Below are 13,752 nucleotides of genomic sequence, written 5' to 3'. Positions count from 1 at the left end.
TAACCAGAGCGTAGATCGAGGGAGGAAAGAACTCTGCACCTTGTAAGCTGTCAAAGGCGTCGTCGATCCGCGGCAATGGATAAACATCCTTTCGGGTTATTTTGTTTAGGCGGCGGTAATCCACGCAAAAGCGGATCGAGCCATCCTTCTTTTTAACTAAAACAACTGGCGATGCCCATGGGCTGTCGGACGGTTCAATGACACCAAGCTTTAGCATGTCACCTACTTGCTCATCAATGACGCGTCGTTCTGTCGACGAGACGCGGTAGGGTCGCTGCCGTAGCGGTGAGTGAGAACCGGTGTCAATACGGTGACATACAGTCGTCGTTCGGCCCAGAGAAGTGCTATGACTGTCAAAAGCAGGGCGAAATTTCTCGAGGAGATGGAGAAGGTCATGGCGTTGCGTGAGGCTTAACCCGTTAACGATGACGTGGCTGAAAACGTCTTCAGGCGATGCGGCAGGTGCGGGACTACAGTAGAGGGTGTTGACCTCTGACGATCCAACAGGAAGTTCCGACGTGGTAATGGTGTTGTAAGGCTCCACAGTGCCGAGAGATTCACCGCGAAGCAACGCAATCGAGAATGGGAAGTGGTTGTGTATAGGAAGGTGAGTAGCACCAGCTTGAAGGCTAAGCAGCGCAGTTGGGAGAGGTGAGAGGTGGCGGTGAACGAAAGCAGTCGAAGGTGTGAAGAGTACGGTAGAGTCGGAGGCAACGGAACAGGATACAGGTGCCAGAACGGATGCGTGCGGAGGTATATGGATGTCGTCAGTGAGGGACAACTTGGTGCAGGAAATCGAAACGTCATCAGATATGGCATTGCCAAGCAAAGAGAAGGCGACTTCTGCACGGGAGCAGTCAATAACAGCTTGGTGACGGGAGAGAAAGTCCCAACCTAAAATAATATCGTGGGAACAGTGGGGAAGAACGACGAACTCGACTGTGTAGACCACTCCTTGAATTTCAAGTCTGGCGGTGCACGCAGCCACCGGCTGGACGTGCTGTGCTGTGGCTGTGCGGAGTAAAGGACCGAAGAAAGGCGTCGTGACTTTTCGTATTGAGCGGCATAGTTTTTCGGCAATTACAGATATGGCGGCACCTGTGTCAATGAGGGCAAGCACAGAGACACCTTCAACAGCGACATCAGTAACGTTGGGCGGCGAAAGAAGAGGGCTTGAGCGTTGTGACGATGACGCAGTTCTTGCCTCGGGAACTGCGCCACTTAGTTTTCCGTGTCAGCTGTAGAGGGACGTCGACGCATCGGGGAGAGCGAGCGACGACGAGGAGAAGAAGAACGGCGGTCGGAAACTGGGCGAAGGCTTGGGCGGGGAAGGGGTAAATCGCGGTCTGGAGCGTAAGACGACGGATGGTCGTACGCGGCTGTGCGTGGGTCGTCACGTGGATGAAGTGGACGGCGGCGGCACAGGCGTGCAACGTGCCCGGGAATATCGCACGAATAGCAGATGGGCCGATTGTCCGGTGTGCGCCAGGGATTAATTACTCGATGGGCTGGAGGTCGTGGCGGCGTGGGGGTAAAAACAGGGCTAGGCATCGGAGGCTGAGCCCGGAAGGTCGGCGGTCTTGGTTGTGCGACGGCGTCGGCGTAAGTCAATGAAGCGGTGCGTTGAGGCGCCCGTTCCAGAGGAAGGACCTCGGACACTTGCTCTTCTATAACATGTCGTAGGGTCGGACTAAGGGATGAACTTGAGTCCGGCGGGTTGGAGATGAGGGAGAGCTGGCGAGCTACTTCTTCCCGGACGAAAGCCTTGATCTGCGAGAGGAGGGTGGAATCTTGAATAGGGGAGGTCAAGCTGGACAACGATTCGTGATGGGGAACAGGACGGCGAGTGAGGATGCGTTGACGGCGGAGCTCGTCATGGCTTTGGCACAGTTCAATAACTTGTGCAACAGTAGAGGGGCTCTTTGAAATGAGCATCTGAAATGCGTCCTCGTCGATACCCTTCATTATATGCTTGATTTTATTGCCCTCAGTCATGGATGCATCGACGCGTTTACAGAGATCGATGACATCTTCGATGTAGCTGATAAAGGTCTCACCGGGATGCTGAGAGCGCGACTGCAAGCGCTGTTCGGCACGAAGCTTTTCAACAGCAGGGCGGCCGAAGACCTCGCTGAACTTTGTTTTGAACACCGTCCAGCTTGAGACTTCGCTTTCGTGGTTCCGAAACCACAAGTGGCCAATTCCGGTGAGGTAAAAAAGGGACGGTGGTCAGTTTCGTGATGTCATCCTATTTGTTGTTCAGACTGACGCGTTCGTATGACGAGAGCCAGTCATCAACGTCGTGGTCGTCAGTGCCGCTGAAGATGGGAGGGTCCCGCTGACGGAGTCTGCCGGGGCATACGGAGGACTGGGGAGCAGGTGGTGGTAAGCTCGTGGCGCTTGCGGTGGTCGTGATGGCAGGGAGAGTCCGGCTGCGCAATTCCAGGATGACAGGAGACCCAGCAAACCTCCACCAATTATGGCAAAGAACTACGACACGGCTGTGGACGGCACGATGGACGCGGACAAGAAGACGCAACAGCGTAGGCTTAGCCAGTCACACCAGGAACAGCGTCTAGCCCGAGCCCCACTTCAGTAGCATTGGCGATCCGGCTGCGGCGCTCTGCATGGCGCACTTCTCCTTCCTTACACTTGTTATTATATTATGTTTTCTTCTTTTGCCTAGTGAATCGTGAACTAAATAATTCTTTTTTCCTCTGGGTTGCACTTGCGGTTGTAGCTTGTAAACAGGTACGGTTTATAGATGTCTTGTATTCTATGTATTTTCTATGCACTGCACCACTTATTCAATGCCTTGCTTTGAAGCCTCTAAGGTGTTTTTAAATAAATCAATAAATAAAAAGCACAGGACAAACTCTAAGCAGTGACCACTTTATTATTTCGCTCACGCTAGGAAAAGGCGTCAGAACTCGCCTCATCAAACAACCGAAATTAACGGAGTGGGATAAATTCAGAGAGATAAGAAAAGAGGCCTCACTGCCGGACGATATCTACAATATCGACGAGTGGACACACCTCCTTAAAACGCATATAGGGGTAGCGACTACAACTATAGAGGATGAGGACGCACCCCCAGCACTAGACAGCAAGCTGCTGAAAATGTGGAGCAGAAAGAGTAACCTGGAGAAAAGACTCAAGGCACAAAGATGGAATAGGAATATCCGGCGGGAACTAGCCAGACTCAACGAAGGAATAGAAACATATGCGATTAAGCTTAACGAGCAGAACTGGTACAGCAAGTGCGATGAGACGGAAGCCAATATGAGTCTCTCCAAAACCTGGAGCCTTCTCAGACATCTAATCATCATCATCATCATCATCATCAGCCTGATTACGCCCACTGCAGGGCAAAGGCCTCTCCCATACTTCTCCAACTACCCCGGTCATGTACTAATTGTGGCCATGTTGACCCTCCAAACTTCCTAATCTCATCTGCCCACCTAACTTTCTGTCGCCCCCTGCTACGCTTCCCTTCCCTCGGAATCCAGTCCGTAACCCTTAATGACCATCGGTCATCTTCCCTCCTCATTACATGTCCTGCCCATGCCCATTTCTTTTTCTTGATTTCAACTACGATGTCATTAACGCGAGTTTGTTCCCTCACCCAATCTGCTCTTTTCTTATCCCTTAACGTTACACCTATCATTCTTCTTTCCATAGCTCGTTGCGTCGTCCTCAATTTAAGTAGAACCCTTTTCGTAAGCCTCCAGGTTTCTGCCCCGTACGTGAGTACTGGTAAGACACAGCTGTTATACACTTTTCTCTTGAGGGATAATGGCAACCTGCTGTTCATGATCTGCGAATGCCTGCCAAACGCACCCCAGCCCATTCTTATTCTTCTGATTACTTCACTCTCATGATCTGGGTCAGCAGTCACTACCTGTCCTAAGTAGATGTATTCTCTTACCACTTCCAGTGCCTCGCTACCTATCGTAAACTGCTGTTCCCTTCCGAGACTGTTAAACATTACTTTAGTTTTCTGCAGATTCATTTTTAGTCCCACCCTTCTGCTCTGCCTCTCCAGATCAGTGAGCATGCATTGCAGTTGGTCCCCTGAGTTACTAAGCAAGGCAATATCATCAGCGAAGCGCAAGTTACTAAGGTATTCTCCATTTATTCTTATCCCCAATTCTTCCCAATCCAGGTCTCTGAATACCTCCTGTAAACACGCTGTGAATAGCATTGGAGAGATCGTATCTCCCTGCCTGACGCCTTTCTTTATTGGGATTTTGTTGCTTTCTTTATGGAGGAGTACAGTGGCTGTGGAGCCGCTATAGATATCTTTCAGTATTTTTACATACGGCTCGTCTACACCCTGATTCCGCAATGCCTCCATGACTGCTGAGGTTTCGACTGAATCAAACGCTTTCTCGTAATCAATGAAAGCTATATATAATGGTTGGTTATATTCCGCACATTTCTCTATCACCTGATTGATAGTGTGAATATGATCTATTGTTGAGTAGCCTTTACGGAATCCTGCCTGGTCCTTTGGTTGACGGAAGTCTAAGGTGTTCCGGATTCTATTTGCAATTACCTTAGTAAATACTTTGTAGGCAACGGACAGTAAGCTGATCGGTCTATAATTTTTCAAGTCTTTGGCGTCGCCTTTCTTATGGATTAGGATTATGTTAGCGTTCTTCCAAGATTCCGGTACGCTCGAGGTCATGAGGCATTGCGTATACAGGGTGGCCAGTTTCTCTAGAACAATCTGTCCACCATCCTTCAGCAAATCTCCTGTTACCTGATCCTCCCCAGCTGCCTTCCCCCTTTGTATAGCTCCCAAGGCTTTCTTTACTTCTTCCGGCGTTACTTCTGGGATATCGAATTCCTCTAGATTATTCTCTCTTCCATTATCATCGTGGGTGCCACTCGTACTGTATAAATCTCTATAGAACTCCTCAGCCACTTGAACTATCTCATCCATATTAGTAATGATATTGCCGGCTTTGTCTCTTAGCGCATACATCTGATTCTTGCCAATTCCTAGTTTCTTCTTCACTGCTTTTAGGCTTCCTCCGTTCCTGAGAGCTTGTTCAATTCTATCCATGTTATACTTCCTTATGTCAGCTGTCTTACGCTTGTTGATTAACTTCGAAAGTTCTGCCAGTTCTATTCTAGCTGTAGGGTTAGAGGCTTTCATACATTGGCGTTTCTTGATCAGATCTTTCGTCTCCTGCGATAGCTTACTGGTATCCTGTCTAACGGAGTTACCACCGACTTCTATTGCACACTCCTTAATGATGCCCACAAGATTGTCGTTCATTGCTTCAACACTAAGGTCCTCTTCGTGACTTAAAGCCGAATACCTGTTCTGTAGCTTGATCTGGAATTCCTCTATTTTCCCTCTTAGTGCTAACTCATTGATCGGCTTCTTATGTACCAGTTTCCTCCGTTCCCTCCTCAGGTCTAGGCTAATTCGAGTTCTTACCATCCTGTGGTCACTGCAGCGCACCTTACCGAGCACGTCCACATCTTGTATGATGCCAGGGCTAGCGCAGAGTATGAAATCTATTTCATTTCTAGTCTCGCCGTTCGGGCTCCTCCATGTCCACTTTCGGTTATTCCGCTTGCGGAAGAAGGTATTCATTATCCTCATATTATTCTGTTCTGCAAACTCTACTAATACCTCCCCCCTGCTATTCCTAGTGCCTATGCCATATTCCCCCACTGCCTTGTCTCCAGCATGCTTCTTGCCTACCTTGGCATTGAAATCGCCCATCAGTATAGTGTATTTTGTTTTCACTCTACCCATCGCCGATTCCACGTCTTCGTAGAAGCTTTCGATTTCCTGGTCATCATGACTGGATGTAGGGGCGTAGACCTGTACAACCTTCATTTTGTACCTCTTATTAAGTTTCACAACAAGACATGCCACCCTCTCGTTAATGCTATAGAATTCCTGTATGTTACCAGCTATATTCTTATTAATCAGGAATCCGACTTCTAGTTCTCGTCTCTCCGCTAAGCCCCGGTAGCACAGGACGTGCCCGCTCCTTAACACTGTATATGCTTCTTTTGGCCTCCTAACTTCACTGAGCCCTATTATATCCCATTTACTGCCCTCTAATTCTTCCAATAGCACTGCTAGACTCGCCTCACTAGATAATGTTCTTGCGTTAAACGTTGCCAGGTTCATATTCCAATGGCGGCCTGTCCGGACATCTAATCGACCCTAGTAAACCAAAAATGCAAGCTAGTACAAACCAGGTGAGGGCGAGGCATGGCTTTGCTGGCACAGATGACGAGCTCATTAGCGAGCTCCAAGAGACATATCTTGGAAAAGCAGAGAGCGAGGTGTTTAGGGACTACGAGGGACCTCCCAACCCAGATCTCGATGCCCCCATCACCACGACAGAGGTTGGAGCAGAGATTAATAACCTCAGAAAGAGATCGGCCCCCGGTCCGGACGGGATAACAAACACAGCTCTCAAGAATCTAGACGATGAGTCCATCTTTGCATTAACAAATGCATGAACCAGGTGTCGGAGAAAGGAGAACTCCCAAAAACATGGAAACAGGCGGACGTAGTCTTTATTCCCAAGCCAGGCAAAGTACCCGGCTTGAAGAACATGCGACCAATCTCCCTCACCTCGTCTGTAGGGAAATTGATGGAGCATGTTGTTCAAACGGGACTGACCAGGTACATAGAGGAGAATGATCTCTGGCCGCAGGAAATGGTTGGATTCAGGCCAGGGCCCAGTACACAAGATGTCATGCTCAGACTTAAGCATGATATCCTAGACGGATACGACCCAACTGACACCAGGGCGGTCCTAGGCCTCGACCTCACCAAGGCATTTGACAACGTTAGCCATAAGGCTATCTTGGTAGGCCCCGAAGAGGTAGGTGTGGCACACAGGGTATATGCATACGTCAAAAGCTTTCTGTCACAGAGGGAGGCGAATATAAAATTTCTGGATGTAAAATCCCCTCCCATCACAGTTGGGACCCAGGGGACCCCGCAAGGGTCGGTGCTATCACCCTTTCTATTTAACATAGCGATGAGGGGTCTCCCGGCGAAACTCAATAAGATTAAATCGATTAAGTTTAGCATGTACGCGGATGATACGAACATCTGGGTTAACAGTGGGAGTGACGCAGCCATCGAACTTAAACTACAGATAGCGGCGAATATGGTGGAAGAGTATGCGGCCAGCAGAGGCTTGGCGTGCTCGCCGCAGAAATCTGAGCTGTTAATAATTGAGCCAAAGCATCAACGGGGACACGCTGGGAGCAGCCGACCCATCAATGTTTTCGTAAACGGAAACGAGGTTGCATCCGGAGAAATGGATGCAACTTCGCGACAATCAAACAGCTAGAAGGATACGCGGCGCAGGTCACTGGGATCTTTAGGAGAATTTCACTCAAAGGCAGGCCCCCAAAGAGAACAGCCTCCTCAGACTCATGGAAGCCTTCATTACCAGCCGTATAGCGTTTGCCACACCGTATCTTGTTTTTAAACGAGAAGAAAAGGAGAAAATAGATGCGATCATTAGGAAGAGCGTTAAGAGAGCCCTAGAGCTGCCAGACTCGACCTCGACAGACCTCCTCCTCAAAATGGGGGTTCACAACACGCTAGTTGAGCTCACTGAGGCAGTACGACTGTCTCATTTGGAAAGATTAGGCCAGTCTAAAACAGGGAGAGAAATCATGGAATGGGTAGGAATGCAATGCGACAGGGATGCCGCGCTCCGTGGCCGCGACTGACAAGAAAGGCATTCCGTTGGACGTGCGTAAACGCTTCCGAATCGCCCCCCCCCCCCCCCCTACCTAAAGATATGCATCCAATCTAACAACAAAGAGAGGAGAGCTCACAGGGCTAAGGCTCTAGTAAATAAACTTAAAAACACACCGGCGCATAACGTAGCGTACGTGGACGCCGCTTGCGGCAGAGACGGGGATGCGGTATCGGCGATGGTTGATGGCGACGGGTGCGTTAAGATAGCGTGCTCCACGTGCACGAGGGACGCCTGTACAGCCGAGGAGGTTGCAGTAGCGCTCGCTTGTGCGGGTACAAAAGCGGGAGTAATATTATGCGATAACAAATTAGCTATACAAAATTTTAAGAAAGGGAGAATCTCGGAAGAAGCCCTCCACATTCTACTCAAGAACCCTCCCAGGAGGGACATAACTTTTATTTGGGTACCGGCCCATGAAGAAGTCCCAGGCAACGAAGCCGCTCAAGAGCGAGCCCGAGCACTCTACCACCGGGTAACTCTAGAGCAGCCTGTTTCATGGATAAAAAATAGCATCATCACGTACAGGGAAATTGCCGATCATTACAAAGCCGAAAGAAAAAATTGGAGGACGCTTAAGCTTCGCCTTCAAGAGTGGAACGCGATAGCGTTCCGTCGACCCGCCAATGGGTGCAAGACGTTGCGCTACGGCGCAGCGATCACTTATGAGGCGCCCTGCATCGGACTTTGCACCCACCAATCACGCGGTGAGGCCGAGCAATGCAGCGTTCGGCGCGGCAACGAAACATGCGCCTGAGCAAGCGGAACGAACCAAAGAACTCGGTGTCTCGGAGGGAGAAATTATCTACGCGAGCCTAACGTCGTGATCAGCACGTAAAGTCGGGCCGCGACGCGCCATAAAGGCCGACGCGATCATGGGGCTCGATGGGATCGTCCTCTATCTCGCTTGGGAGCACCACGCAGACGCATGACTCCTCGGAAGCAGCTCGGCACACATCGTAGGGGACGCTTTCCCACCAGACGCGCTACGGCGCAGCGATCAGGTCACAGGCGTCCCGCATCGGACGCTGCACCTAGGAATCGCGCTGTGAGCGGACAGAGGAGCCACGTCGCCAAAACGCGAGGGTGCGAGTGACGAGTGAAGTTGGAAGAAAGTTGGAAGTTGGAAGCGAGAAAACTTATTAAACGCATGGGTAGTGGGACATCCTCGCACCGGTCCCCGCACGGCCCAAAGGGGAGAAGCGGGCGAGTGGCGCGCCACGTGTCGGGGCAGCGCCGCACATTGCGAGGAGCGGGCCTTCCGTGTTTGCCGCAAGATGGCTCTGCGTGTGCGCAGAGCGCAGAAGAAATGTGGCGGAACCGTACTTCGCTACTCGTGTAACTGCGACTTCTCTAAGTTACATGCTCATAAATACCGATATACACCGCAGTATAACTTTCTACGACAAGTTTCTGAGGCAACACCGCATTCACTAGAGGCGCTTTTGTACCGCTTGGAAGCATCGTACTCGTGGCTGAGTGGTAGCGTCTCCGTCTCACACTCCGGAGACCCTGGTTCGATTCCCACCCAGCCCATCTTGCAAGTTGTTTTTTATTGATGAAGTGCCTCCCGGGATTTATCGCTCACGGCCAACGCCGCCGACACCTACGCTGACGACGCCGGCTTTTCTGCGACACGAGCTCCCTAACGCTGTCGCGTTATAATCTTTCCGCCTCCGCATCGGTCTCTCTCTCTCTCTGGAGGACGCTCGCATTTGGCGACGCCTCCAGGGAAACAATTATACATCACCACATTGGATCTACTTAACCCAGACGGGGGACTATAACGACGCCCTCTGCAAAATTTGTAAGCAAAAAGGTACGCTAGACCATATAATATGGCAGTGTGCTGGCTCTCCAGGGGCCAAGGAAAACATTAACAGTAGAGAAGCTTGGGAGGCCTTACTCCAGAGTGAGGCTGAAGACGACCAGCGTCGAGCAATCCGCCTGGCCGTTGAGGCCGTGAAGACTCACCGTCCTCAACGAGCGGGGACTGCTTCGTCCTCCCCCCCCCCCCCCCCCTACCTACGTGTAGGTTAAGAGGCGGGCACCCCAGCTTGCTGGAACAAAAAAGTTATCAATCAATCAATCAATGAAAGAAAAACATAGTGGAATAGTTTTACGTTATATGGTGCCTTAATTTTGGACACCCGGTATATGCCGCAGTTTGTCCTTGGATTTCGAGCAGTTGAATGTCGCAATACTTTCGTACGTCTCCAGTCGGGTTTCTCGGTCTTCAGCCGGTGATCCATGGAAGGTCGGTGGGTCCCGAGGTTGTTGCAGCAGCATGGGGGACTCTGGGGCAGTCATTGGGGTTGCGGACTTGGGCTTGATCCCTGCGGTCTTCTCGGGAAGAGGTCCGTATTCTGGTAGCAGTGCTTGCTGCCTACAGCTAGCTGGCTGGCCCTTCGCGACGTTGGTGATGCCCTCAGGTTACGGGCCTGGATCACGGCTTTGCGGGGGCGTTCGCTACATGAACGCGCTAGCACTTCGACCACATGTCACGTAGTATCAACGGTAAAGAACGCAGTAGCGAAATTGTCATTGAAGAAACTAAGTTTTTATTGGGCGAACCTGTGCCCACAAAAACAAGTTAAACTCAAAGCACAACGATAGCGACAAGCACAGTCGGCGATCCTCGAAGTCTGATGAATGGTTCAAGCGCGTCGGCTTTTGTTGATGAGTTATCGAATGTAGCAGAGTAATTGCTGGTGCCCGCGTTTCTTCCAGAAAGTACTACACAATTCGCATTACTCATGCAATCTACAAGGTTCGGTGACAACAGACCGGGGATAGAACCACCTACAACATTTGAGAAACTTCCGGTACGTGGAGGCGCGTCCTGCGCTGAGCGATAACATTTGTTAGAGGGTAAAAAGCGGTCACCCGAGAAAGATAAAGAACCACACGTTTCAATGGTGCAATACCGGGCCGACCCGCAGCTGAGCTGAAGCAGGCTTTAAGCACTCCGCCAACTTGCAAAAATAGGTTTAATATCTTAGGTCCAAATACCACCCGTGTCAGATATTAAGCTGATAAGAACATATACCACGCTTTCACCCGCGTCGGTCATGTCTACGTTCGTACCGCCCTCTCTTTGTTGTCGTTCCAAGCGCTTGCGTATCTCTTTTCCTCTCCTTCCGCCCTGTCATGGTGGTGGTCCCGTAAACGTGCTGCCCGCCAGGGCCGCGAAGTGGAACGAAATGCGAACCATCCATGTGGCCCTGATCTCGCAATCTTAAAAAGTTTCACTGGAGCAACGGCCAGGATTCAGAGGGAGTTTATGGGGAACGAATATTGTGTGGCATGTGTTGTGTGAGACAGCTTGTGGTTTGCGAAGGACCTCACAACCATTACTGTACTGCGGGACGTGGACCAACGCACGATTGCCCTGTTACGGTGAAGCAGTTTGTGCCCTCGGATTGCCATGAGGTGCGTGTTGGTTCTACGTATCGACATTGGTTATTCAAAGGCGTGACGCGTTTTGCAGCAATACATGAGTATGTGTACCGGCCTCGTCATCTTGCGAGGCTCAACATCGTGGAGGAGCGACTAGTCGCACCCCCCATTTATGTGCACACAGCGTTAGACGTACGGCAATGGACAGTTCACGATTAAACGGGTCCGCACACAGCTGGTTATCCATCTTCACAGTGGAATGGCACGGATCTTTTTTAACACACGCGTAGTGAAAAACAATTAGGTCCCATAATTATGGCACTAAGATTTGAAAACAGTATGCGTGCACAAACGCGGAGGAATGGGTCGAATCAAGCAAGGAATAACGTGTACAGCTCACAATAAAAATAGAAAGTACGGTGAACCAAAAGTATGGGGCACTGTGCGCTGAAGCTTTCCATCGTGACAGCATCGAGAAATCACAATGCTTAGCCACCGCAGGAGCGTCTTAGTCATCTGGCGTTTGGTACTTTGCGACACCACATACCCGAACACACGACGGACGGACCCTCCCGCGAACGGTCGTGCGCGGCTTAGCCGTGTCTGGAGAAAGGGGGATCTTGGGGGTTGAGGCGATTGCGGTTGTTTGAACCCTCAATGCCCCCCGGCGGAGGCAACAGCCGTCTTTGGCCTCTCGTAGACGGCACCTCCAAACTGACCGACCTGGAGGAAATTGGCAGTCGCTTTTCCTGTCCCTGGCTTCAATCTTTTTTTTTTGTCTCTCATTTTCCACCTTTCCTGTCTTCTACTCACTTATTCTTACTTTTGAATTTCCGGGCGGCAAGGCTTAACCGTGTTTAATATATCCGCTCTTGGGCATATAGATTAAGTTGTAGTGGCGGTGTACAGCTGGCGTCTGCAAGTTTTTCGGAACCTGTAGCATCCCCTTGTTAGGCTCGGTGGTGGGTGCCTACTACCTCCGCCGAATTTCGAAACCATGTTATGGTAGACGCGTTCCCCCGATTTCCAGATCGGAGTCTGAACAGAGGTAGCAGCAAAGTCACTTTCCAGTTGTTTTTGAAACCAAACGAAGACATTCTTCCAAATTGCCATGTTTTTCATAGTGAACCGAGATCCACGGCCCGAGACGTGCGTCTTGGCGCCTGGCTCTCGATCATCCAGCGCCTTGGAGAAAGTGAAGGAGGTCGACTTAACTTCAGAGTGCACACACATAAGCAAATATTTTCAGCTCCATTAAAATGGCATTCATCATTCATTGGAATTGCAGAGGCGCAATGTGTAATCTAAGTGACCTTCAGACATCATAAATAATTTATCGCCCGTAGCATTCTACCTTCAAGAAACGAACTTAGTCCCCCATAAATTCACATTTTCTTTAAGGTTTTGTTTTGGTACGAAAGGACCGCGAACACTCCAGCCGTCTATCAGGACGTATCGCTATTATTGTGCAAGGTGATATTCCCACACTGAACATTCTTTTAAATACTACATACGAGGCTGTAGCGATCACCGTTTTATCATTTAAAACTGTCACCATCTGTTCGCTGTACATTCCTCCCCATATTCATCTTACTTCTCGCGACTCGGAAAATTTAACAGACTAGTTGCCGCAGCCTTTCTTTTAGAAGGAGAATTTAACGCTCATCCCACTCTTTGGGGCAGCTACAAAAATAAACTATTAGGGCAACTTATCGATGATATTATTTTAACAAATCTTTTGAACTCAAATGCGCCAACCTATTTTTCACCGAGTTCACGTAATATTTAGCTGCCTTGATTTAGCATTTTGCCCACCGGATCTTTTTACCGATTTTAAGTGGGAAATACTGGACATTTTATGTGGCAGTGATTATTTGACTTATGTTATCAAATTCACACCAACGCTGCCCATTATTTCTCATAAACAAACCGTTGGAAATTACAAACAGCAGACTGATCTGTTTTCGCAGAAGGTTACACGCTGAAAGAACTCATTTTGACGGACCTGAGCACTGATGAAAAATGAAACATTTACTAATTGTATAATTGCCGCTGCTGAAAAGGGCATTCTTTAATGTTCTGGCATTGCTCGAAAAAAGCTGTATCCTTGGGGGACACATGAATGCACCAATTCAAGAAAGCAGCAAAACAAGGCCTGGGGTACCTTCCATAGATACCCAATATATTGCAACTTCCAGAATTTCAAACAGGCCAAAGTGAAATCTCTATATATTCGGAGAAAAGCCAAAGAAGTGTCATGGCAGAAATACATATCTACAAGTACTAGCACCATCACATCCAAAATAATGTGTTAACAGGTCAGGAAGTTTAGCGGGGACTACTCATCATACGCGATACCCTTATTTACACCATCAATAGAACAGTCAAAGAACAAGCGAATATGTTTTTGGAGCACTTTATAACGTCGCTAGCTCGCCCAAACATTCAAACACATTCCTAAACTACAAATCGCCAGCAGAAATAGGACAAATTACCAGCTGCTTGTGCGTCAATGGAAGAATACAACTACTCATTTTACAGGAAGAGCGTACTCTGTGTTGGAAAAAAAAATTCAGTGTCCTTTCCCTTCTTG

At 49.4% G+C, this 13,752-nt stretch overlaps 1 protein-coding gene and 1 pseudogene across 5 annotated transcripts in view; one reads left to right on the top strand and one right to left on the bottom strand.

Annotated features, from left to right (window-relative positions):
* LOC126523926 (uncharacterized) overlaps positions 1-13,752 on the top strand; it is a 185,801-nt gene that overhangs the window by 43,187 nt on the left and 128,862 nt on the right. The window lies entirely within an intron of this gene.
* Positions 10,654-10,833, bottom strand: LOC126523999 (U2 spliceosomal RNA; annotated as a pseudogene).

The sequence above is a fragment of the Dermacentor andersoni genome, chromosome 6 (assembly GCF_023375885.2).
Source record: "Dermacentor andersoni chromosome 6, qqDerAnde1_hic_scaffold, whole genome shotgun sequence".
Classification (NCBI taxonomy): domain Eukaryota; kingdom Metazoa; phylum Arthropoda; class Arachnida; order Ixodida; family Ixodidae; genus Dermacentor; species Dermacentor andersoni.
This window is presented reverse-complemented; position numbering and strand designations above follow the sequence as displayed.